The following is a 26150-nucleotide window of genomic DNA, read 5'->3' on the forward strand; positions in this document are numbered from 1 at the left end:
AATCCTTACCTTGTCCGCCTCCCTTTATTACTGAAGTCTTCACGGAGCATTTATTACAGAATGCAGCTATTCAGACCATCCAAGAACCGTAGGAGAACTTCTAGAGATCCGCAAGATTACATTCCGGCATTGTAGTGGGCTGGTAATTCGTCAGCGCCTGCTGCTGTCGCTGTGTCCGAAGTAGCGGTCTCGGCGATTCACTTCTGACTGCAGCTCATAGAAAAATATCATATGGTAGGCTATAGAAAATCGTTGTTATGGTTAGCTTTAGCTATTTGTCTGATTACCTATAGCCGTATCTATGGCCGTCTTTAGCTATTCGTACCGATGTTCTTATGGGTGTCTTTAGTTTCTTGTATAGCCGCTTCTATGGCTGTCTTTAGCTATGGTACTCCGTAGAAGTGCCTTCTGCTTCCTGTAGAAAAATTTACACTGCTATAGAGAAACACTGACAGGAACTTAGAAAGCGCTAAAGACAACCATAGGGATGTCAATAAGAAGGACTAAAGACTGCCATTAAAACCTGTATAGAAGCATCTAAACACACCCACAGCAATGTCGGTACGAATAGCTAAACGCAGCCATAGAACAGGCTAAAGAAGCTAAGCACACCCATCGAAATCCCGATACAAAAAGATAAATACCGCCATAAAACCTGGTATAGAAGAAGCTAAAGGCACCCATATTATTATCGATACGAACACCACCTAAAGACATCCGTAAAAGTGAATATAGCTTATTGGTACAAATATCCAAACCCAAGGCAACCATAAAAAAGGTTTTCTGTAGGCGACCACGTGATGTTTTTGTATGGGTATATACCGCATGCTTCGCCCCTCCATATGTTTCACACTAGTGGAGACGGGCGTGGATATTTTAGCTAGGAACTATTGTCAGACGCCAATTAGAAACAAGCCTGTTTTGTTCCGTGCACTTCTTAGAATGCGCGAAGCTTTGGTAATATTCCTTGGGATAGTTGGAGGACACTTCACGTGTTTTAAGTTTACTAACTTATACGCCACAAAAGATGCATTTTGGTACAAGATTTCACGCGGAAAACAGTAAGGCTGAGCAATGCTTTTATTTCACTTTAGCCTCTAAATAATATTTGTCGGCTGGTGTGACTGTTTCGCAAAAGTTGTGCAAATTGCCTTTGAATCTATTTTGGTAAGAAATGACAACTTTTGCTATTAATTTCCAACTTCTTATTGAGGATTTAAAGGTAAGAATTGTTGGATACAATTTGATAGGGGAAAAGTTTACACAACTGCACCAACCAATCCGCTTGCCCCTCAAAAATGCTACTATGTAGCAAACATATTTGCCGCCCTTTTATGTATCAGTATCGGATGGATTTGCAAATAAATTGGATTTCTAAATAAAACTTTCCCTGCGCATGATCTAAAAAAAACTGTTATCTGCAAACACGTCATAAAGTACACTTTATTGCAAACGCATCGTACGACGCCACGTTAAAAGTGTGTTCTTATGTCCGTTCACAATGAGAGGTGCGCCCAGCAATGCAGCGAAGGCGGCGAGTCCGGCCTGCAAGCGGATGAAGTTGTCGTACGAGCCCATGCGGTCTCTGAAGAAACCTGCGAGGAGATTTTTCTGTACATAAATGCTTTAAAGCCCACAATAGGCGTACGTGTAGTCTCGTTCAAAACTTGGTCATTCTTCCACCAATTTCTCTATGCACCACCTTCCCCTCTACGAGTTTTCATCTGGAAAGCACTTAGGGGCCCGGCGTTTCATCACAGTTCATCCGGGTTAACGGTATCTAGCCACCGTAGTAATGCGAAACACAGTGTCATGCACCCAAACAGAGACTTCCAAAAAAATTACCGCTCGCCTGGTCCGGATCAAACCTCGGTCTCTGGGCTTACGAAGCTGGTGTCGATGCTATTGGGCCGCACACGCACACCTTCCTTGTATGCAAATGTTTGGGGGTGATCATCGCGCCGCGACAATGCCACGGCGGCTGCCATTGCTATGCCACAATTAGGTACACAATAATATACTATAAAAAAAGTAATGAACTAACGCATTAACTACCCCAAAATAAGTCAAATTCAACACAGATTCCTTTTATAGGCATTTTCAGGTGCTGCGGTTCCCTCTCTAGGCTACTTTCAGTAACAACGCCAGGCTGACACGGAAACTAGCCAAGAGAGGGCTGCGTACCGCCCCTTTGCCAAATCACCACTTCAAACATGAGAACATGAGAGGTTTCACGCTGAGTGAAACAGCGTTTTTTCTATCGGGGGTGTCTCTGTTTTTATTAATTACCGTCGGCGCAGCCTAACTCTTGTATCTTCCTTGTGGCTGCTCCACGCCTCTTCTAGCATTAAAAGAACTTTCGATTACCGTATTCAAAAAGACTGGGTGTCATCTAACGTTCCGCCAGCTTCTTTTTTGGGTGCCATATTTGTTCGACTCATACACTTGCTATTTAATTGTAATCGTAGTGTTTTGTAAATAAACATTTATTCCCATCTCCGCAGCCTTTGGGAATGATTTTAAAAGTACATTTTTCAAACTGTTACCCCCGACTCCCCCTTTTACTCGATTAATCCTTACCATGTACAAATTTAGCAAAGTAAGCTACCTTGCTATTGTTCTGAACGGTCTCTCTTGCTTTCATATCTCTTCATTTTCCGTACCTTTACCGATTCTGGTATCAAGCTAAAGTATTGTAACGAAGAAGCTGACCCCTGACTTCCACGCTGACCCCCAATCCGCCCACGCTGGCGTCTTGAAAACTTACGCTAGGCTTCGTCAGCGGTATTACTGGAAGGGAATGTATAGTTTTGTGCGCAAGTACATCCGTGGCTGTGAGGCCTGCCAACGACGCAAGCTACCCCATCCAAAGCCTGAAGCAGACTTGCAACCTCTACCCTGCCCTTCGCGCCCCTTTGACCGGGTTGGAATTGACCTTTACGGACCCTTACCATTCACGCCTTCTGGGAACAGGTGGATTATTGTCGCCGTAGACCACCTTACGCGCTACGCGGAAACGTCCGCGCTTCCCAGCGCTACGGCACGCGACGTCGCCATGTTCCTTCTTCATCACTTCATCCTACGTCATGGTTCCCCCAAGGAGCTTCTCAGCGACAGAGGACGCGTCTTTCTGTTCGAAGTTCTGGAAGCTCTCCTCAGTGAATGCAAGATTGTTCACCGGACCTGTACTTCCTACCACCCGCAGACAAATGGTTTGACGGAACGATTTAATCGAACGCTTGGTGACATGCTTTCCATGTACATCGCATCGGACCACTCTAACTGGGACGTGGTGCTTCCATTCGTTACTTTCGCGTATAATACCGCAAGGCAAACCACCACCGGGTTCTCTCCCTTTTTCCTTCTCTACGGACGCGAGCCCTCATGCACCATGGACACCATCCTCCCATACAGCCCCGATGCCTCGGAAGGCAAGCCCGTCTCCGATATAGCGCGACACGCTGAAGAATGTCGCCAGTTAGCACGTTCCTTTACGTCTAGTGAACAAAGTCGCCAAAAGTACCAACACGACCAAGGTGGGTCATCTCCGCCTTCTTTCCCCCCTGGATCTCTTGTTTGGCTATGGATACCGCTTACAACGCCTGGCCTGTCTTCTAAGTTCCTCGCCAAATATCATGGCTCGTATCGCATCATAGAGCGCGCATCACCAGTAAACTACGTCGTTGAGCCGCTCGCATCATCTGACGATCTTCGTCGCCGTGGCCGCGAGACTGTCCACGCCAACTGTTTGAAGCCCTACCACGAGCCCATCGTCTCGCCCTCGCCATGAAGTCGCCGGGATGGCTCCTTGTCACCCGAGGGTAAATGTAACGAAGAAGCGAGGTCCGGGTCAAGGGATTAAAGCTCCGGCCGAAATCCAAACGGAAGCAGGACAATCCCCACGGACAATCCCCACGCATCAAGCGCACAGCATTCGCAGCGTGATCGTGTTCAGTGCTGGCTGCTCTGCTTCTTCGGCTGCTCGAGCTTTTTCTGCCTCCGTCGCTTGATCCCCTCGGTTCCTCGGCTGTCTAAATAAACCCTACACTAAATAAACACTACAGTATGTTTAACGTTGCGAAGTCGTTATTCTCAGATGTATCTATCACGAGAACGCCAGTGTGATACTTGTAACTGTGGAAAATATCTGCTTGGCTTCCTAGATTTACGTGTAAGTCAATTTCACCCGACTCTGTCAACACGCACTTGCGACTTCACAAACATTTTATTATTTTGTAATTTTCTTAACTCATACGGCTGCCGATTTACACATAAACCATTCACAACAACGTGCCTAAGGCATATCAATTAAGGTTCGTTTTTTTGCAGAGTGTTTTGTCATTGTAACTAAACAGCAAGGTTTGTCGTTTATATATGTAGGCAACAACATATATTCCGTTGGTTTGAGTAGAAAAGCAACAAAGACCCGCCGTGGTGGCTCAGTGGCTAAGGCGTTGCGCTGCTGAGCACGAGGTCGCGGGTTCGATTCCCGGCCGCGGCGGCCGCTTTTCTGATGGAGGCGAAAAGCAAAAACGCCCGTGCGTACGAGATTTCGGCGCACGTTAAAGATCCCCAGGTGGTCAAAATTATTCCGGAGCCCTCCACTACGGCGCGCCTCATCGCCTGCGTTGCGTCGGCGCGTTAAACCCCACAATCAATCAATCAAAAGCAACAAAGGCCAGATTAGGCGGAAATGCCGTGTATGGGCAGACGACACCAAAAGATGATCGGAAAAAATTGCCGACCACTCAAATAGAAAAGGGAGGGAAAATAGATAAGGAAAATTCTTGTCTCTGATTTTGAACCAGGACCCCACAGAACGCGAGCACAACACGCATTCCCTGGACCACAACCGAGCCTTTCTTTTACCTAACGAAAGGTGGACCTCATTAATTTGGTTAAGTCAGCCACCATAGTAATGTCTGTTAGAGACAGGTGTGAGAACTACAGGGGCAATACCTACACCGAATGTGAAATTTCTTGCGACACCATCACAAAAAGACCCCAATGGGCTTCTTTGTTTTGTGCATGCATTTACCTTATCATAATACTTTTTGACGCTTCCACATTACATGTTTTACATTTCTATAAAATCAGAGGTCGCCGAGGGCTACAAGATAACATACCACCTGGCAATTTAGGTTCTTAGAGCTCGCAATAGGGCCGTTCTTTCTTCCCAATCATAATGAAAGCCTCTGCTGGGGCTGAAATTTAGGCCCCAGATATCGATGTTGATCCGCACAGAAGTTAGGCAGCATTGGTACAGCAGTACAAAAATTTTGGTAAGTGTAATTTTGTAATCATGAGCAAGCCCACGCTTCAGCCACTGGAAAAAAGATATCAAGTATGAATGATACACGCTCTGCCAGTCACCAGCGTATTTCGCAACATATTAGTGAAAAACAACTGCAGTGCCGCCTAACTCTCCATTTGTTTCTTTGCGTGAAGCTTATGTTTTTGCACCAGCTCCCTACCGTAATCAGTAAAGACGTTTACATCTAATCGTGGTTTGGCTGTGTCGGTGTGCTTAACATTTATTATATGGCTTTATGAAGCTACAAGCATGCAACTGTCCACGTTTACACGTCACATCACCCGTATTCACAGGAACACTACAAGAGAAAATTCTTCTGACACAAAGCTCAATTTTTTCTAACGCAAGCGATGAACCTCTTTTCTGCTTATATTTTTTATTGGATGCTTGCGCTCACATCAGTGAACTCCCTCGGAATCATTACCGTGTATATGCGTTCATTTATGATCGCTATGCGTGGACTACGAATTTTTGGTGTAACGCATTTATAGAAAGCAGCATGTCGTAACGGTAGCACCTCATGTATTCTTTGGCATAAAGGGTTCTGCATATGCGTATTTTTTTTAGTTCTCGCACAAGCAATTAACCTTTTTCAAGAGGTCATAATGGTGAGCGTTTTACTCACCTGTCATAAACGGTGTGGCCAGGTGCATAGGACTCGTGAGAAGTCCTGCGGTTCCCCATATTATAGGAACATGGTTGATACCGAGGTGTTCGGCGATGATTACCGGGCATAAGTTGAACAACGATGACAGAAGGCACGAGAAAGTGCTGTACACAGCCATAAAAATCGGCCAACCAGATGTGTGAGGAAGGACAAACAGTGTCGCTGAAAGACATGCGCACACTATCACGAATACTAATGAGCGACTTGTGCAACAACGGTCAGCCAGCAAAGGTATCGCTATCAGGCCCACCACAACGTCACTGGGAGCACAATATGTTGCAATTAGCTCAGCGTGAACAAGGAGCACCCCTTTGTCCCTGGCGTAGTCGACAATTATTAAGCGGCACATCGCTCCAATGTAATTGAACGCGGCCCTGAGAAAGACCAGAATATAAAAACGATGGTCTTTCAGAAGCAGTAAGGGCGGTATTTCATTCTCCACGGGGAATTTAGGCGTATCGCATTCGCAGGTGGCGTAGGCGTTTTCCGCCGCTACTTTGCGTAACACTACGTTCCATGATTCTTTTTCTGAGATGCTCTGGGATTCTTTGCCATGGTTTACTTGTTGCGGTGTCGAACGCACGTTTGTTGTGTACGTATCTCCAGGGTGGTTAAGAGGGGAGGCGCTGATTGGTAATTGAATCTTGTTGGGATGCTCCATGCCACAGTAAAAAACACCTAGACAATTAGATGAGCAATCACTTTCAAAATTTTTTGTTGCTGCAGAGCTCGTTGACTCAAGGTGAGCTATTTCCTGCGATATACTGTAGACTTTGCAACATACCTTCGAATCGTTGGAACCTACTTCAGACTCATTAAGTACATTCTGAAGTTGCTTTACGTCATTAGTGTCACTACTGGGCGGTTTGCAACAAAGTTTTCGCCCGTTCTGGGAGCCGGGGTGTCTTTTTATATACCATTTACCCTTGTCGCTTGGCTTAGAATAAGAGGGGCGCTCTACGCGCAATAACCTCAGCCTTCGCAACAGCAACATGCATAGTGTTACGTGCAAAGTGAGAGCTCCACAAACAGCCAGCGTTCCACGCAGTCCGTAGGCCGCATTCAATGTTGACACGATGCTTGGGAAAACCAGAGCTGCTGCCGTGTAGCCAACGCCCTTTAGACCAAGGGCGATTGAGCGGTGCTTCCAAAAGTACGTTCCCACTGTCACCGTAACCATGTTGTCCACAAACTCTGAGCCGATACCTGCAAAAAGAAAAGAATGTGTAGCAGTATGTTGGTGCGTTGAATTCATGGTTTTGTTAGGAACGCCGTCTTTACTAAATTCTACTAGAGTCCCTTAGGTACTCATATAACTGGTAATGCTCCCGAATGGTGTACACGCTTTATTACCTGCTACGAGACGCGTGTGTATGCGAGAAATAACTCCCAATAATATTTTCTTTTTCTCTATATGTTCCCATTTGCACCCAAGCGAAGCGCCACTAATGGTGTCTATTACTGGTCTGCATTGCCTGAAGAGGCACCCGAAAGCTGTGCTCCTTTGGCTGCTTTGTTTTGTTTAGTAAAGTTCCCAACAATTATCGCGCGTATTGAAAGTAAACAGAAATGCACTTCTCAATGTACTTCACAAATGTGCGTACTGAATTAGTGGCGTGAAGATAAATAAAAAACTCTTGTCATTCATTTCCACCATCATCATCAGCATGGTTGTGTTCCCTACAGGACGAACGCCCGTCCCAAAGATCTTCAACACAACCTATCGAGTGCTAGTTGAGGACATGCTTTCCACCCGAATTTTCACAGCCGATCTCTCCATCGCATTCTTCGCCGACAAATACTGCGTCTACAGTCTATTGGTAGCCAATTTGTTAAACGGACGGTTCACCGGTTGTCCCTCATACTCATTACGTTACCCACCCGTGCCCATTTCCTTCGTGTATTTTGGAAATTGAATGTTTTCCACCTTAGCCTGTTCCCTAATCCCCGCAGCTGGTTTCCTATTTCTGATGGTGACCCCTGGCATTCTCCTCTCCATAGCCCGTTCGGCTGATCGGAAGCTATTTGAAGTTGTTTAGTGAGACCCCAACTCTCTGCCGCGTACGTCATTACCGGAATAACGCACTGGTTGAATAACGTCTTTTTGAGGACTGAGGAGGCTTTCTAGTTAGGATACCTGAATTCTTACCGAAAGAAGCCCACCTCATGTCTACGGGAAATTTCTTTTTGATAGTTTGGATCAGCAGATATGATTTGCTCGTGGTACACGTACTCACCTACTGTTTCCAACACTTTGCTTCGTTGCCTACCTTAAAATCTCGCGTTTTGGCATGGTGATTGAACAATACTTTCGATTTATTTGTGCTGAGTTTTAAGCCTCCTGCCATACTTTTCGAGTACCATTTGCAAAGCGTGCTCTGCAGATTCTGGATGCTTTGAGTGACTTAGGTGGCTCAGATATTTCGCATTAATACTGAAACCTCTGTTCCTCCACCTAAGGTTTCTGAACACATTCCACAAAAAGGCTTTAAATATGTCAGGGGATATTGTGTCCTCTCGCCGGACACCCTTTTCTATGGGGAACTAACAAGTTCTTCGATAGAGCTGGATAGTTCCCGTGCATCCATGGTATAAAACTTCGAAGAGCGAAATATAATGCTCATCTACTCGCGCCCCCGTAAAGCCGTTCTTACTGCTTTTTTTGGGCACTGAGTGAAATGCTTTTTCGTCAAGTATAAGAGCCAACTACAGAGGAGTATTACACTCTGAACACTTTTCGATTAACTGGTTGATCCTTCCTGAGACCGGCCTGTTCTCGTGGCTGTTGAAAGTCCGAAGTGGTACTTTTGTGATTTTGAATACCCTTGGCAAATAATTTGTGCGTAACAAGGAGCAGGCGTATGGGCCAATAATTTTCAAGCTGTTTCACTTCACTTTTTTTTATGTAGGAGAAATATATTTTGATGTTTCAATACCTTTGGCACCATTAGAGACCGCAAGCACTGCGAGAAAAGGGCTGCAACCTTTGTTAGTTCAACTTGTCCGCGGGGGCACAATGTAGTAATTCAGAAGAGAGGCACAATAGAGTTTACTCATTACGGGCTTATAAATCTTTTTAGACGCACTATACATGGGCGTTTTTGTTGTAAACTACACATATTTTCTAGTAAAGCCACAGCGACAGACAAAAGGCATGCAAAATGACTGATTTCCAAAACGTTAGGGAGAAGACGACGATTGCTGACAAGCTGTTGTGCGCCTCAGCTCCGTTAATTTTCGAGTTTTCTCGCCCTTTCTGCCAAGATTTCCGCAAGAACGCCGGCCTCCTCACAGAGGTATAGTGTATAGTCCTTATGCGTCGCATGAGACTTCATCTGAGTCAACCATTTGTAGAAGCTCCCTGAAATCAAGCGAGATCAGCGGGGGCTGCGGTATGGCTGCTGTTTTGGCTGCAGCGGGAAGCGGTACAACACGAGAAAAGAGCTCCGAAGCAGCATCGGTGAAACCACCATGGAAGCGACCCAATCAAGGTGACGTCGATGACTCCACTGTTGGTGCTCCGTCTTGTGAGCAAGTTACAGCTACTGAAGAAGGAGATAATACTACGAAGATGGCTGACATGGATCAGGAGAGAATGGAGGTCGTGAGTCATCACAAGCGGAAAACTGTTGGCATACCAGTATTGTGGTCTCCGAGTGAAAAGGGCAAAGATTTGAGGCGGGAGAACCCAATCGCCCTTTTTTCTGCGATCTTTTCTTGCTCGGCAGGGCACCAAACAGTCGTCGGTTTACAGCTCAAGGCGCCTTACTACTCGATGTGACCACAGAGGAAGAAGTGGACAGACTTTTGCGATGTAACTGCCTGGGTGGTGTTGATGTATGAGCCCGACTGCCGTATTACTATGAGCAGAAGACACTTATCATCCCAGGCGTCCCCAAGTGGCACACAGAAGAGGAGCTCCTGACCTACGTCAAGCCGCAGTGGGTTACCCACGTCAGGTTCGTCGTGCGGCGAGATCCTTTTTCACCAGACAAGTGGCAAGTTTTCCCGACCGACGCGGTTGTGCTGACGTTTCCGCCGAGATCCGAATGCCCGGAGAAGATCAATTTGTGGTTTACAAGGCAGTTCGGAATTTGTGGTTTACAAAGCAGTGTCGGAAGTTCGGTGCTCTTTCCGCGGACGTGGCAGCAGTTGCTTCGGCGGCCACCTGCGCACGCGTTTAGCCAGAGGGACGGTTGTAAAACCAATTGGCCAGACGCGCTTCTGATAACGGGGAGGCTTGGAGGTGTCAACTGGAGGGGGACGTCGGTAAACTTAGGGGGAAGTGCTCTTTTTGTTGGTGTGTGCACGCGCGGAGTGAAGGCGTGCGAGGGTGTGTGCGTACCAGCCCGGGATGGGCGCGTCAGAGGCGACGCCTGAGCCGGCCGCTGTGTCCTTTTGTCCCTACGCGCTGTTTCTGGCCCACGGTCCAATTAAAGGCGCACCGCCTGTCAACGGCGGAGAATCTTGGGGACGCGCCGGGTCGCTAAGACGGGTGGTTTTGGGTTTCGGCTGGCGTGGAGTGGCTGTTCGGCCTTGGACGAGAATCGTGGGAACGGGCGGCGCCGGCCACGTTCGTAGAAGCTTGTTCCCGGCCGCTTGCACCCGGCCGCTTTCTAGGATATGGCAGATCGTTCGTGCATTTCCATTTACACCCACTCCGCAGCATCCATTCCTAGCTCTGGCCGTTTATCAGAACCGCATATACAGATGTTGCCGAGGACTTCTGCCTTGATGTGGCAAGGGACAATGCTGCAGGCATGGCCCCATTACATCGCTGTGCTTATCCAACTGTGGATAGCCGCCTAGACGTCTCATTTACGGTCCACGAGCTCATTGTAGCGCTCTCTGCTTCGGCTGGTTCTACAGCTCCTGGGCCTGATGGAATAACGTACCGCGCACTTTGTCATCTCGGCACGCGCGAAAACAAAGCTCTGTTGGACCTCTACAACTTCTGTTGGTGTTCTGGGTCTGTACCAAGCAGTGTTGCGGAGTTACCAGTCCGGAATTGGAATGAATCCGGAATCATTCCACATTTTCGCGACCCCGGAATGGAATGGGAATGGAATTAAGCGCCTTTTGCCCGGAATGGAATGGGAATGGAATTACATGCATTTTTCCCAAACAAAGCGCACTTTTCCTTCTACGCGCTGTTTTTTCTCAAAATATGCAAAAATACGCAAAAGATCCCACCAGCCCAAGTTCAAACATTAGTAAGCCGGAGCCTTGAATTTAACAATAACGCAGTACTGTTAAAATCGATTGGCTGATTACAAGCACGGTATATTTATAGGCAGAGATTCTACTACATTATGTCCTTGTATACAGCGCTGCTACGAAGTTCGTCGCGATTCTCCGCGTAATAACCGCGGCTCTAAGCCGTTGGTATCCGTCGTGGGGAACTACCGCGGCGGCATCCCCACCTTTCTCTCCCACCAACTTCGCCTTGTGATTTTTTACCTTGGCGGCGCCTTCGCCCCGGCTGCAAGAACAAAAGGGTGGGGATGTCTCCCCACCCTTCACTTTTGTTTGTTGCGCCCAAAACCGTCGGTGATTCCATCCCACCTCGCCGTCATCGGGACGCTGGCGCGGTGCTTGTGTTCACTGCAAAATCTCGCATATCAGCTTACGCCCCAACCCCCCTCCTCCCCCAAGACCTTTTGCAATGCTGTCCCTCCTGTCTAGACACTCGGACGCCTTTGCCCGAAGCAGCGTCGACGAAGGCCAAAATATTGGTTCGAGAATCCACCCGAAACCGGGGGGCCCATGTAATAGGAACTGCGGTCACACCTGCTCCTGCAAGCTGCACGCTGCAAGCTTTGTTCCGAAACGGTTAAGACTTACCGGAAAGCGAACGCTAGCCACTTTCCCTTGCTTTGCCGACTCGCAGGGGCAGTGTCCGTTGTAAATGGGACGTCAGCTAACGTGGAACGCGTGTTTTCCACGGCACCCCTTTTAATGAAAGACAGCGAAGCGAAACCGGCTCTCAAACATCTCTTTTAAGCAGCTCGTTTGTCAAACGCAACACACAGGCACAAGGCAACTGTTTTATTTTTTTTTTTTTTAGAACTGATCGTTGCAGCAGCTGTCATTTACACTTCGTGGTTTCAGAACTGAACGGCGAAGCGACCATTTGGCTCACATCATTTTGTTACGTAATTTTGATGAATGAAACCAAAATAAACTTTTTTTTCGACCTTTCACGGCAGCTTGACACCTTTATTGCAGCATATGAAACTCACGAGGAGAGCTAATTGCGCTGCTGAGCACGAGGTCGTGGTTCGATTCCCGGCGGCGGCGGCCGTTTTCCTGGTGGAGGCGAAAAGCAAAAACACCCGTGCGTACGAGATTTCGGCGTAAGGTGGTCAAAATTAATACGGACCCTCCACTACGGCGCGCCTCATTCCCTGCGTTGCGTCGGCGCGTTAAACCCTACAATCAATCAACGAGGACATTTACGCACTTTTTTCTCGCGTAGGGATTTCCACAACACTAGACTGACCGGCTGCCGAACGTGTCCTATTATTATCGTTATCATTTTTCTTTACATCTTTTCTTTCAGTTGATCGCCCAGACCAGAGGACACTTGGGGGAACCTTCATTGCTACTCCACTGCATGCAACTCCTCAACTTAGTTATACAGGCCTCAGTTATCCAATTAGTTACACAGGCCTGGGACCTAGTTTTGCTGAGTCCAAGGCCGCAACACACTCTCTAAGTCCTTCTTTAGTTAGCTAGAGCCAAAGGTTGCGTGGTGCTAAAGTGTGAACGATCTCCCAATTTGTAAAAGAAAAAAAAAACAAGACGCAGATTAGTATACGAACAAATGCACTATCACCATCCCTGCACTATCACTATCACTATCCCTGCGCATTGGTTCTCATCGAGACACCCATACAAAGGTCGCGTATACTCTAACCACAGCCTGCACTTTTGCTCGTGTGCAGTGGATGATACCCGACGCACTTAACTAAGCTTTTCAGCAAGGGCGACATTGCATACCTGCGCACACAAAAACACAGGAAGTTCTGAACCTATCCGTGCTTTCAAGGCGCGCTTGACATGCGTGAGTGCTGACGACTTGTGCGGCCCGTGATCCGTATTTGGTGCAAAGGCAGGACAAGGTGCTCAAGCGGGAATTCTTCCAACTGATACCACAAGATCCGGAGGTTCTGTTCCTCGTTACAAAATTATAGATCTAATCATGCTCACGACCGCTCCATACGCGTGTTAACTGCTTAAAGAATATAATGTCTTCTTCAACGATACTTTTGTCAGCACAAAAATATAAGGTGTCGTCACGTTAGCATTAACACATTCACACTTAAACAATATTAAAGCATCACAACTCGTAAAGATGTGCTGACCATGCAAATACTATAATAACTACCTGGAGAACTGCCCGTGTGGGAATTAGTATGGTGATTGCACTGCACGAGATATGACACAAAGACACTATCCCTCGACCGTGGTTACGTCTTTTGCGTATTTTAGCCGTTCTTAACACGTGTAATAACATCAGCTTAATCTTGGGTTGATTGGTAACTTGATAATCACCCGATAAAACGTTGAGGAATTAGAGGAATGGAATTTAACTGCCCGGCCATTCCCGGAGTGGGAATGGGCGATGTTCAGGCATTCCGAGGAATTTAAAGGAATGGAATTTAGGCAACTTGTCATTCCCCGGAATGGAATTGGAATGGAATGGGGGCGCCCATTCCGCAACACTGGTACCAAGCCACTGGAAAAGAAATCGTTTAGTGGCTGTCCTTAAGCGTGGCAAGTCTCAGCGGGACATTTCGTCCTACAGGCCAGTGGCATTGGCTAGCTGTGTGAACAAAGTGATGGAGCGTATGGTCCTCACTCGTCTGGAATGGTTTCTGGAGAAGCATGGCTTGTACCCAGACGCCATGACAAGCTTTCGAAAAGGCCGTTCCTCAATAGACTGCGTTATTGACCTTGTCACTACCATCTAGAATAAGAAACACCGCCGTTGTCTTACATCTGCCGTGTTCTTGGGCATTATGGGAGCATTTGATAATGTCTCCCATGATGCCATTCTCGATGCCCTTGAGTCCATTGGTATTGGAGGATGGTTGCATCAGTGGGTAGTGAGCTATCTCCGCGGACGGATGGTTTTCATGTCCACACTTGATGGAGTGACATCCGATTACCCCGTCCCGTGCGGCGTGCCACAAGGACGACTCCTGATGATGATGATGATGATGATGGTTGGTGTTTCATGGCGCAAGGCCAACGAGGGCAAAGAGCGCCAGAAAAGAAGTTATATAATGAAGTGAAGTGATTACCACAAAAAGGTAGGTATAAAAACATTTAAACCGAACATAGTAAAATCAATTAAAGGTAATGGTGATGGCTGGTGTGTAGGGCCAGATTTGATTATGCGTGATATGAGATAAGGTTTAAAACTTAACATCTGACAAATAATCAAACACACATTTCACAGAAACACTGGCATCGTCACCTAGAAACAGCGATGGATGTAGTGGGATATGTTGTCTGTAGAGTTCTCTGAAGTGTTTGTGTCCTGTTGTGTGAAGTGCCTTGCATGTGATTAGTATGTGCACTACGGATAGGACCTCTCCGCACCTGCTGCACAGAGGTCTTGGAGATCCAGTGAGAAGGTGTGAGTGCGTTGCATGTGTGTGCCCTATCCGTAATCTGGCCAAGGCGACTTCAGAGTATCTATTGCATGTGTCGGTGGTGTATGGTCCCAAGTGAGGTTTTATTACGTGTAACTTTTTGTCTGTTTGTTCACTCCAGTGTGTTTGCCATGTTTTGCGAAGTTGTTGTCTGGTGTGTTTTCACGTCGGTGTAGGGTAATGTGGTTATGTCTACTGTATTCAAGAGTGTAGCAGCAGCAGCCATTCGGTCCGCTGCTTCGTTCCCGGCTATACCACAGTGGCCAGGGACCCAGCAAAGAACCAGTTCAAATTTGCGTACATACACAGACATAATACCCTTGACGATCAGATTGACAACGTGGTTTTTCGAAGGCATTGTTGACGAGAGTGCCCGCACAACACTGAGGGAATCTGTATAGATAATGGATTGTGGGATGTGGCTTTGAAGTATATGATTGGCAACAAGAAGTACACCGTAAGCCTCTGCCGTAAAGATACTAGTATGACTATTCAGAGTTCTAGTGACACTAAGGCCGGGCCCATGCGCCGCGCAGTACACAGAGGTGGCCGTTCTAGAAGCGTCCGTATAAAATTCAGAACACTCATACTTCTGCTGCAAATACAAGAAATGCTGCAGAATTGCACATGTGGGAGCTCGGTTTTTATCTACATGTGTGAAAGATGTGTCGCATGATACAGGGCGGAGATGCCATGGTGCTATAAAATCCTTTAGAGAACTTTGGATTGTATCTAAAAAGGGGACAGCAAGCTCTGACGCTTCCTCTCTATCTCTGTAAGAGAAGGGCGCAGAGAACGATTGTCGATTTAAAAGCAGTTCAGTCATGGACGTATCATGAAAAACTGATTTAAAAGGATGGTGAGGCATGGATGAAATTTTAAAAGCATAAAGGAGATCTGTGTATGCTCGCTGACGTTGTAGGTTCCATTTGTTGCACTCCACATAGAGGCTTTCGACCGGGCTAGTGCGGAAGGTGCCACGCGCCAGGCGGAGCCCGAGATGGAGCACTGGGTCCAGCATTTTGAGGGATATTTTACTTGCTGACCCATAAACAACGCTACCATAGTACAATCGTGAACCTATCAAGCTGGTAAAAACACGTAAAAGAAGTTATTTGTTAGCACCAAAAGAGATGTGCGACAGAACCTTCAGGATATTCATTCTTTTTTAGCATTTATGTTTTAGTTGTTTTGAGCTTTTCGTCAGCTTTTGAATGTGAGCTTTTCGTCAAAGGTTATACCGAAGAACTTGTGTTCCTTTTTTACAGGAATAGAGACACCGTGGAGTTGAATGTCTGGATCCGGCCGAAGGCCACGCCTCTTGGAAAACAAAACACAAGTGCACTTTCCTGGAATTAATTTAAAACCGTTGCTATCTGCCCAGCCGGCAAGCTTGTTCACACCAAGCTGGACTTGCCGCTCGCAGATAGACAAGTTACAAGACTTAAAAGATAACTGTACGTCGTCTACATAAATTGAACATGAAATCGACTGTGGTTGCGCCTTCCGAAGAGAATTCATTTTCACAATAAAAAGGGTGCAACTTAAAACTCCACCTTGCGGCACGCCGTTTTCCTGCACATGAACCCTAGAGAGTGCAGTTCCAACTCGTACACGGAAGGTTCTCTCAGACAAGTAGCTGGCAAGTGTGTTCATCATGTTACCTGTTATGCCGAAGGACTTTAGGTCACTTAGGATGCCATACCGCCACTCCGTATCGTACGGTTTTTCCAGATCAAAGAATACCGTCATACAATATTGTTTGTTGAGGAAAGCATCCCTTATATAGGACTCTAGCGCGACGAGTTGGTCGGTGTTGGACCGCCCCGCCCTGAAGCCTGCCTGGCAGCTCTCGAGAAGACCATTGTACTCAAGAAAGTACACGAGTCTCCTGTTTATCATCTTCTCGAGGAGCTTGCACAGGCAGCTTGTGAGGGCGATGGGCCGATAGCTAGCGGGAGAGGAAGGGTCCTTCCCTTCCTTCAGGAAAACCACCACTATGGCCTCCCTCCCAGAGCGAGGAATGTGCCCCGAAAGCCATATGTTGTTGTATAGATGTAGGAGTGTTTCAAGAGTGTCTGGGTGTAGGTGTTGTATCATGGTGTATGTGATTTTATCGGCACCTGGAGCTGAATGCGCACATGGGCTCAGAGCAACCTTCAGCTCATGAATTGAAAAAGGAGAATTGTATGAAGTGTGCGACTTGTTGTTATCACGCAGGGACTTCTTTTCTACAGATGTTTTGTGTTTCATGAAAGTGTTTGTGTAGTGTGCTGAACTGGACACGTGTTCGAAGTGTTGTGCAAGTGTGTTAGCCTGGTCTTCCAGTGTGTCCCCTGTTGTACTAACCAGGGGCAGGCTGTGCGTCTGTTGTCCTTTTAGTTTTCGTATTCGTGTCCAGACTCTGTGTGTGTCAGGGTATGAGTTGATGGAAGTTAGGAAGGTGCGCCAACTCTCCCTTTTCTCCTCACGACGCACTCGCTTCCCAAAAACCTCTGCCCGTTTAAAAGAAATGAGGTTATCTGACGTGGGGTACCGGTGAAGGACACCCCACGCCTTGTTCTGGGCCCCTCGCGCCCGCCTGCAGTGCTTTTTCCACCAGGGCCTCCTTGGGGTGCGGGACCCAGTGGAGGCCTGGGGAATGGACTTTTCGGCGGCTTCGAGGATGTGCGCCGTGACGACTTGGGCGGCTTCCTCCACGTGTAGGTGTTTTATGGATGTGTGGTGTAGTTGAGATGTTTGTGTGAATGTACTCTAGTTTGCTTTTGATTCATTAAACCTGTATGGGAAGATGGACTGCATGGGCCTTTACCTATGTACGTTAGGGAGGGAAATTGTCCCTACAATATGGGTCTGTGTCCAAACCCCACTCAAGACATGGAAAGAGAACTGCGGAACCAACACGCCAAGTCAAGATGCGAGTATGTATTGTGTCCTAGGTTATGCTGTGCAGGCTGTTTTTTGTTGAAGAGGCATGCTCCGGAGGATGTAAGAAACTTCTCTATCAGGCGACCTCGGGCATCTGTTCTGAAGGAGCCCCAAAGAGAGTTGTGCGCATTAAGGTCGCCTGTTAGTATGTATGGTTCGGGCAGCTGGTCGACCAGCGCCTCAAAATCAGAGCTCGAAAGTGCATGATCAGGAGGAATGTAGATGGAGCATACTGTTATCAACCTATTAAATATTATCGTACGGATCGCTACAACCTCGAGGACAGTGTTTAAAGAGAGAGGGTGGCATGCTAATGATTTCCGGGCGATAATGGCCACACCTCCTGAAGAGTGGGTGCAGCCAACCCTGTCCTTTCTGAATACCATGTACCTATTTAAGAAATTTGTTTAGAATTGAGGTGGGTTTCCTGCAGACACGTGATACCTGGCTGACTTGCATGCAGAATGTCATAGACATCGTCAAGATTTTTAAGGAGGCCTCTGCAGTTCCATTGAATGATGTTTTCTGTTCCCATTATTTAAATTTAAGAATGACTGGAGTGTGTGTGTTCGTGTGTGTTCATGTGTCGTCTTTCGGGGCTGTTACTCTTGGATTAGGCTTTTTAGGCCTTTCTACTGGCTTGGCCATCGGAGGCCACTCCTTGCGCTGCGTTGCAGGCAGGAACGGCCCGACATCTATTTCGTCGTCGGATGTCCGAGGGGTGCCCGCGGACCGGGCCCCCCGAACTTGGCCCCCTTCGGGAGCCCTTCGTTTGAGCCGCCACCGCCGCGGGCGTTGGGGATGCCAAAAGTGGCACGGGCGGTGCGGTGGCGGTGGGAGTCGATGCGGGGCCCGTGGTGTCCATCACCTCGGTACCCTCCAACGCACTGGAGGACGGGGAGACAGAGGCGGGAGCGGCACCGGTCCCGACAGAAGTGGTTTGCGCGACAACCGCTGCTGCCTCAGCAAGCGGCCTGGTTCCGGATTGGGCTGCGTGAGGCAACCCAGCGGGGGGCGGGGGCGGGACCAGGTCAGACTCGCTGAACTGGGTCCCTGTGGACACCAGACGCCGCTCCGCCCCCCAGCGAGCCGCGTCAGCGTACCTCCCCAGAGGGCAAGAGGCGAACCTCTTTCTCGCCTCTGGAAAGGTGATGTTCTCGGTTACCTTAATGTTTATGATCTTTTTTTCAAGTTGGAATTTTTCGCACTTGCGGGAGTATGCCGCATGCGGCACCCCCGCAGTTTACACAAGTGAGGGTTTCGGATGGGCAGTTGTCACTAGGATGATTGTGCGCTGCGCATTTTGCACACGTCGTTCGGCCACGGCAAGAGTTCGTACCGTGCCTGAACCGCTGGCACTTAAAACAGCGCCGCGGGTTCGGGATATACGGACGTATTGAGCTCCGGATAAAACCTGCATATATATGTTGTGGGAGAACTGCGCGGTCAAAGGTCAAGATGATGTGCTTGGTGGGAATCTCCTTGTCGTCTCTACGGATGGTGATGCGTCTCACGGCAGTGACGCCCTGATCCTTTAAGCTGGCAAGGAGATACGCATCGGTTTCGTTCAGGAGATCTGGCTCTGATATCACACCCTGCGAGCTGTGGAGGCTCCGATGGGGTGTGACCCTGATGTCACGATCAGCCAGTCTAGTCTGAGCTAGAAGCTTTGTGGACTGCTGCTTGTCATTTACCTCATGAGGAGTTCACCAGTTCTTTGTTTTTTGGCCTGGTATGATTTTCCTATTATGGCTTCAAGATACTTGGCGATCAAGAAGACTGACTGAGATGCAAGAGGGTGGGTTGGATTCAGGGACTCCATGACAAGAAATCGAGAGTAATGATCTGATTCAGGAAATGTCAAAGATGGCAATGGGGGAAACGATACTTCGGTGCGGCCCCTTTTAGGGGGCATCATGGTTTGGGGAGTTTTAGACAATACCATAAAGCATTGTATAAAAGCAGGGAGACGGGGGAACTTTCTCCTTTGACCCTACCCAGGTAGTCAAAGAGGTCCCGGAGCTCCCTGCCTGGTAGACAGGCAGGGAGCCCATCGGCCGGAGCTTGACCAAGGCTCCAATGGCCACCGTTTACGGCTTCTACCCTTCACCTTTAAACACCTCACCACGGTTGGACACGGCTTATGTTGGGAGCTCGGGGTCCGCGGTGTCGCTGCTCACCGGCACCATGAATACGAGTCCTCAGGCCTACGCTATTTACCCTGGCTCGCATAAAAATCACTAAAATGCTTCCTAAAACAGTGTCAGTATCTGCCTTTGCGGATGATATATGCATTTGGACATCAGGTGTAACGCGACTTCACGTGCAAGCACGGCTTCAGAGAGCAGTATCTGCCACTTTGACGTACGTACGCCGCCAGGGACTTGAATTTTCAACGTCGAAAAGTGCAACATTGGCATTTACCCAAAACCCATGATATTCTACCTGGTAAAGGTCGAAGGAGCTGTTATTCCATGTGTCCCGCATCACAAATTTCTCGGCATGACAATTGATCGAGATCTGTCACGGTCAAAACTTGTCTCGGCACTAAGAAGGAAATTACAAAGTTTCACCCCCGTCCTCCAACATATGGAGGGAAATCATGGGGCCCATCGGTATCATCGCTGTTGCGCCTTTACCAGTCACTCTTTACTGGTTATTTGCAATGCAGTGACCATATTGTGTGTAGCCTTCGGCGATCGTCGCAACGCATGCTTCAAAGGGCACAGGCACAAGCCCTACGTATCTGTTTGGGGTTGCCTCGATGCACATCAACACGTGGAACGATCGCAGAAGCGCGAGTCTGCCCAATTCGTCTACCTCGCGCAAGACCCTCTTCGTGCGCACCTCTGACATGTGACAAGACATGAGTGTCATCCACTGTCGAGTGTTTTTAGGGACCACCCGAATTCAAACTACTCCCGAAGTATTTCGAAACAGCAACATTTGATGCTCCTCAGATTTGCAGTCGCCAAAATATCAGAATGCCTCTATGGGTTGTACCTGATCCACAGGTGGGGTTGTCGATTCCTGGAATCGGTAAAAAATCCCACGTGGCGTCTTCGGTCTTAAGAAACCTTTCACTATTTTACATCAGTGAAATGTACGGGAAGGCGTCGCATGTTTTTGCTGCTGGCTGGGTCATGGCGTCTTCGTCGGCAGCGGCAGTGGTTATGCCTGGGAAGGACATTACCGAACGTTTTAAGATTGCTCACGGGACGCCGTCTACCGCAGCAGAACTAGTCGGTTTTCGCGAAGCGCTCCGCACCATTTCTTGTGAAAGGCCACAGCAGTGGATTATCTTTAGTGACTGCAAACCAGCGCTGGAGGTACTAAGGTACCCAATGAAGCGAGGCGCGTAGGGTCAGCGGACCACTGATGACGCTATCCTGTTTAAAGAGTTTAGTGAAAATGGCCACACGGTGGTGCTTCAGTGGATACCAAGTCACTGTGGCACCGCTGGAAATGAGTTGGCGGATGCAGGAGCACAGCAGGCACACCACAACAGAACTCTCCTGTCTATACCGATCACAAGGCAGGATGCTAACGCGATACTCTACTGAGCACGAAAACAAGCTGCAGCCTTGCATTCGTCGTACCCGCAAAATCGACATGAATGCCTTCACAAGCTCGATTCAGGGCGCACGTTCTGGCTCACTCATGCTCCCCGTCTTCGCCGAAGTCAAGAGACATTCCCACACAGGATGCGTCTTGGAGTATCATTGAACCGTAAGTATCTTCACACAATCGGACGGGAGGACAGCCCGGACTGCCTTCTGTACGGTTGTCCTGAGACTATCGAACATCGGCTTAGCGCTTGTCCAAAGTACCATAGGAAGCGAAAAAACTTTGAGACAGCATTTCTACGCTGGGACACTCGCCCTCTCTCTGAACAAAAGATTTGGGCCACGTGGGCTGATAACAGAAAACAAAGCCTATCCGTTAAAGCCCTGCTTACATTTCTTGGTGCCTCTTCTCTGGATTCTCGGCTCTCGGTTGCGACAAAGTTTAACAGACTGGGAAATAATTTCTCAGTAGTTTTTTTTTCTTTTTCATGAAGGACAGTCATCTGATACAGTTGTATGTGAGACGTTTATTGGTTTTACAGCTTGTACACAGTTCATTTGGCGCTTTCATTATCATTTTCCATACCTCCCATATTCATACATTTCTCTTTCTGTCCCCAGTACCCTCCCCCTGAGGGAAGTAGCAGGCCCAAGATCTATTTCTCAGGCCGACCTCTTCGCCTTTTCAATAAACATTTACTCTCTCTCTCTCCAAAGGTTTATCTCCTGGCACCATCCTTACTTCCACCATTTGCGGAGACCGTGCTCAATACAGCAAGATGCAGCTGCAAACATTTGAAGCCGTCAACTGGGCGTATGCGTGTGTGTGTGTGTGTTTGTGTGTGTGTGTGCGTGCGTGTGCGTGTGTGTGTGTGTGCATGTCTGTGACCACGCGTGGGCATGTGTGCACGCGCGCGCGCGTGTGTGAGGCACCCACGGCGAAAATCAGCGCCCCTTAAGCTATCATGCGGACCTTTCATCGCAAAGCTAGCAAGATACCACATGTCTCCATTCTGTGATAGAGCTCACGGCTTTGCAATGACGTCTGCGCCTCACAGCCCAAATTCCTTCCAGTGGTTGCTATAATGCAATGCATTCCCTGGCACCCGGCTTTGTAGTTATAGTAAAACTGTCAAAGTTGTTGTACTTCTTTTTCCTATATTTCAGCCGTATATGTGTTAAAGCGGAACCCTCGATTTCGCGCAGCAACGTTTTTGAAATATTGCATTTCTAACACCTTCCACGTTTCCTTTATAACCCGAGGCCAAAGAACCAATTCCCTCAAAACAACATTCACCAGCATGTACACCTAAATATTCCGGACTGATGCATTCATGTTACAGTTGTTTTGTCTCTAAGCGTTCCTCAGCTAAGAACCTCTCGGCTTTGACGCTTGCTTGCTGTTCTACTGCACATTTTCTCAACTGTGGTGTGCGAAATCAAACGCCTTTTTTTTTTAAATCTCCTACGCGTAAGAGACAAATTGTCTCTTATTATCGCAATTTGTTTTAAAGTGAAAGTAGTTTAAAGTGCAGCTAGTATACCATACAATGCTTCAAATGCAGCCACAACTTCGATTCGGGGAGCGATGACGGAAGTGATTAGGCTGGCCCAGACAAGAATGCTGCCAATCATTCCGATGTAGAAAACTCCCACACGTTGCTTGAGGACAGTTACCATGAGACCTGGGTAAAGAAATCAAATGTTAATCATAACATGCGCCCAAGCCAATCAATTCTTATCAATGAGTCTCAGAAATTGAAAAGTCCTGGGAACTGGGAAGTACACCAACGCAAATGCATAATGAACATTCTCAAGTTCTTAGCGGTTTCGCAGAAAGCACGTACATATTGCTGTAAAATATTGGTCACGGACAAAAACGCTACGCAAGCTGGAATATTCCCAGCCACTTGCTAGAGCAATCTGTCCTTCCCCGCGTCCTACACACACCATGTGCTTGTGGACGCAAATAACCTGAGTGTTAAAAGCGTGCTTACTACAGAAGTCAACAACGCCTTCTCCGCGTCGGACAAGCTGAACTGTCGCTACCTGAATACTCAGTCTTCCATTTAATATTGAAAGGGTCAAAATGGTCCGCCCTTTTTTGGCGCCTGCTTAGACCTGGAATGTTATTCATACTGAAACGTGGCAGGCGGGTGCAGGCCATACAATTCTGGGCCAAGAGTGCCAAACCAGCTCTTTTCGGCAATCTTTCTGCAAGCTTTGAGTGAGGCCATCATATCGATGTGCGCTTGGTGAAACGGTAATTCTGCTAAATACTTTCCCTCTAAATTCTTTTCTATGAATGGATGGATGGCGGCGCATTTTTTTTTTCAGTGAACGCTTTTCTACATGGTTTTTACTATGTGGTTAGAACTCAGCGGGTTTGTACATAGCGTTCGAAGAAAATTTGGTACAAACACTTAGCTCAATTAAAATTTTTGAAGCAAGATTCTAGGTTGTCCAGATGTATACGCTATAAGCAAGGATGAAATACGGAATTTCAGTTTGAAAATATGCGCCAGGTAAATTTCTGATGCGTATAAATAATAAATTTCACTAAGTTTCCTTAAACAGAAAATTATTGAGCAATCTATTTCGGAACCTTACTCTCAGCGCCTGACGCGTGACTTGCACGTTTCCGGCTAATAAACTCTCAATTGGAAATTTTATTGTGGGTAATTATGGGAGTACTACTTGAACCCAATTCTAATATATAATGTACAAAATAGCAGCTATTTTTTATCAGGTATTACCAGCAAGTATAAAACGTTGCCTGGTATTCCGCCTTCAGAACTGCAGTTTAGATTTATTGGTAATGAAACTTATGGTGCCTAGCTTGCTTAGTTTTTCACGTAACCCTAGAATAGGCAAGAAACATCCTCACTCCAGTTTCATTTGTTTAGTAAAGTGAAAAGGGTGATAGTAAGTGCATTTCGGGCTTTACAATGACAACAAAAAAGCGTTTCCTGCGTTTCGTCAGGCTTCACTGGAACTGAAAGCATTTGACTACACAGAGAATGCATATAAGCGTATATACGCCGTATTGGTGAAAGTTCAATACTAGCGAAAATATACAATGTGCTTAGACTTGCCCAAATGTGAAGAATTGCAGAGAATAATTCAAGGAGTGAAATACCTATTAACGCAACTATTTTTGTTTACCTCAGACTGTTCGAGCAATGCATACTCACTTGAACCCAGGTTCACCTATGCCATTTTAGTTCCCTAAAGTTGGATAGAGATCAATTCTGTGGGTTTTTAAAATGCAGCACGAAATACAAACCTGTGTTTTTGTGTGGAACACTTATTGTATTTGCTAAAGCGATAATGATATCGAGGACATTCTTATCCCTTGTAATGTAACTTTGTAGGAGTAATAATGAATTTCGCACTTGATATGCCCGGGAAAACGCGATTGATATCCGTATTATCTGTTAGAGACGTATAATCTTTTATTCAAAACATTCGTCTAATAAAGCCGAATTCTATAAAAGGAAGGGGCAATGTGATTAGACGCAATGACGTACCTCCGCATGAAGTGGCAACACCCATGGCACTTGACGGCCAGAAGGCGCCCTCACGGTTCACTGTAAACGCATCCATGAAGTACACGTAGAAAAGGCTCGAGGTTGTTTGCATAGACTTCGCAAAGAAATCTGCTGTGGCAGCAACGAATACGATGCCCCAATATTTGTCTAGACTGTTCATCGCCTGTTTTTGTCTCGACGAAAGATTCGGCGTGTGCCGGTAGTTTGTCGCATTTGAACGTGAACTCGGCCGGTCATCCCCTGCAAAATTGCGGTAATTGGTTTTCATCCTGTCCATCTTTCATAGACATGCAGTTTTCGAGACAGTTCAACAAGCGTACGTATCCCCGTGCCGACATAATTCTTTTTAAACGGAACACCAGTAGTTTATCACATTCGCACAAGAAAGGTGCAATATTTTGGATGAAACAATGAACGAACGCGTACCCTGTAATTATTATCACAGTGCTTAACAAGATACTCTCTTACTGTTCAAAGTCCCACAAGAATCCAAAGCTATGTTGACTGAAAATGCATTCCAAAGCTCTGGTTTAGGATCTTAAGAATTCTTTACACTGCACGTAAGCCTTTTTTAAATATCAACACAAAGGCGAAGAGGAAACTTCCTAGTCAACAAGAATTCTCTATGATGAAGTGAATCAGGAAGCGTCATTGGAGAACTCTAAAACTGACATGCCGGCTGTGTTTGCGTTGCCATGCTTCAGAGCTGTTGTCGGTGTAAACGGTTCAAAGTCTTTCTGGTAAGCATCAGCCCAATTAAACTTCTAAAAAACGTGTCCTGTGGAAGGAAGCGCGTCCATTCTAAGCACTGTACTGACCTGGTGCCTCCAGTGGCATGTGCTATCGAATTATCATCACCAACGTACAATCTTTGCGAAAATTTTGTGGGCCATGGCAACCGTGTCCGGAGCAAGCGCGCCGCCAAGCGCGGGCGCTGCGCTTGCCACTGCCGGCTGGTTACGCGGCTAAAGAGAGCGAGGGGAACTTTCCCGCTTCCTTTCATGTAGCGTCATAGGTGCAGCGAGGCCGGTTTCTCAGAGCAGGCGCACTTCGCTTAGGCGCAGGCACTTTGCGCGGCTCTTGTCGCGCAAGACACACTACACAAGCAAGAGCAAAAGTTCCCCTCGCTCTCTTTAGCGCTGCAACCAGCCAACAGCGGCAAGCGCAGCGCCCTGCTCGGCCGCGCGCTTGCTCCGGCCGCGGTCGCCGTGGCCCGCAAAAGTTTGGCAAAGATTGTACGTTTCACTGTCCGGTGCTTTCAAAGCATTATTTTATTGTTGCTATACGTGATAGCATTGTCCAATCGCCCTCGCTATAACTACACGTACGGCATTACAGGAACATGCCTCACTACTCCAATTCAAAGTTTTGTCACTCACAAAAGCTTACATCGTAAACAAAATCAACTACAGCTTTGTCGAAATAAAAACGATAAGGAAACGCGAAGCTTTCTCAAATCAA

The 26150-nt window shown here is 47.3% G+C and overlaps 1 long non-coding RNA gene across 1 annotated transcript; it reads right to left on the reverse strand.

The window, feature by feature from the left end:
- Positions 1–1447: 1447 nt before the first annotated feature.
- On the reverse strand, positions 1448–25164 carry LOC144145264 (uncharacterized). Its single transcript, XR_013317461.1, has 4 exons — positions 24669–25164; positions 22683–22823; positions 5940–7187; positions 1448–1595 (listed from the first exon to the last, which is right to left on the reverse strand). It is a non-coding gene; the product is annotated as an uncharacterized LOC144145264 (long non-coding RNA).
- Between the last annotated feature and the right edge of the window lie 986 nt (positions 25165–26150).

The sequence above is a fragment of the Haemaphysalis longicornis genome, unplaced genomic scaffold (assembly GCF_048455015.1).
Source record: "Haemaphysalis longicornis isolate Haplotype H1 unplaced genomic scaffold, Haemaphysalis longicornis Haplotype H1 scaffold_7, whole genome shotgun sequence".
Lineage (NCBI taxonomy): Eukaryota > Metazoa > Arthropoda > Arachnida > Ixodida > Ixodidae > Haemaphysalis > Haemaphysalis longicornis.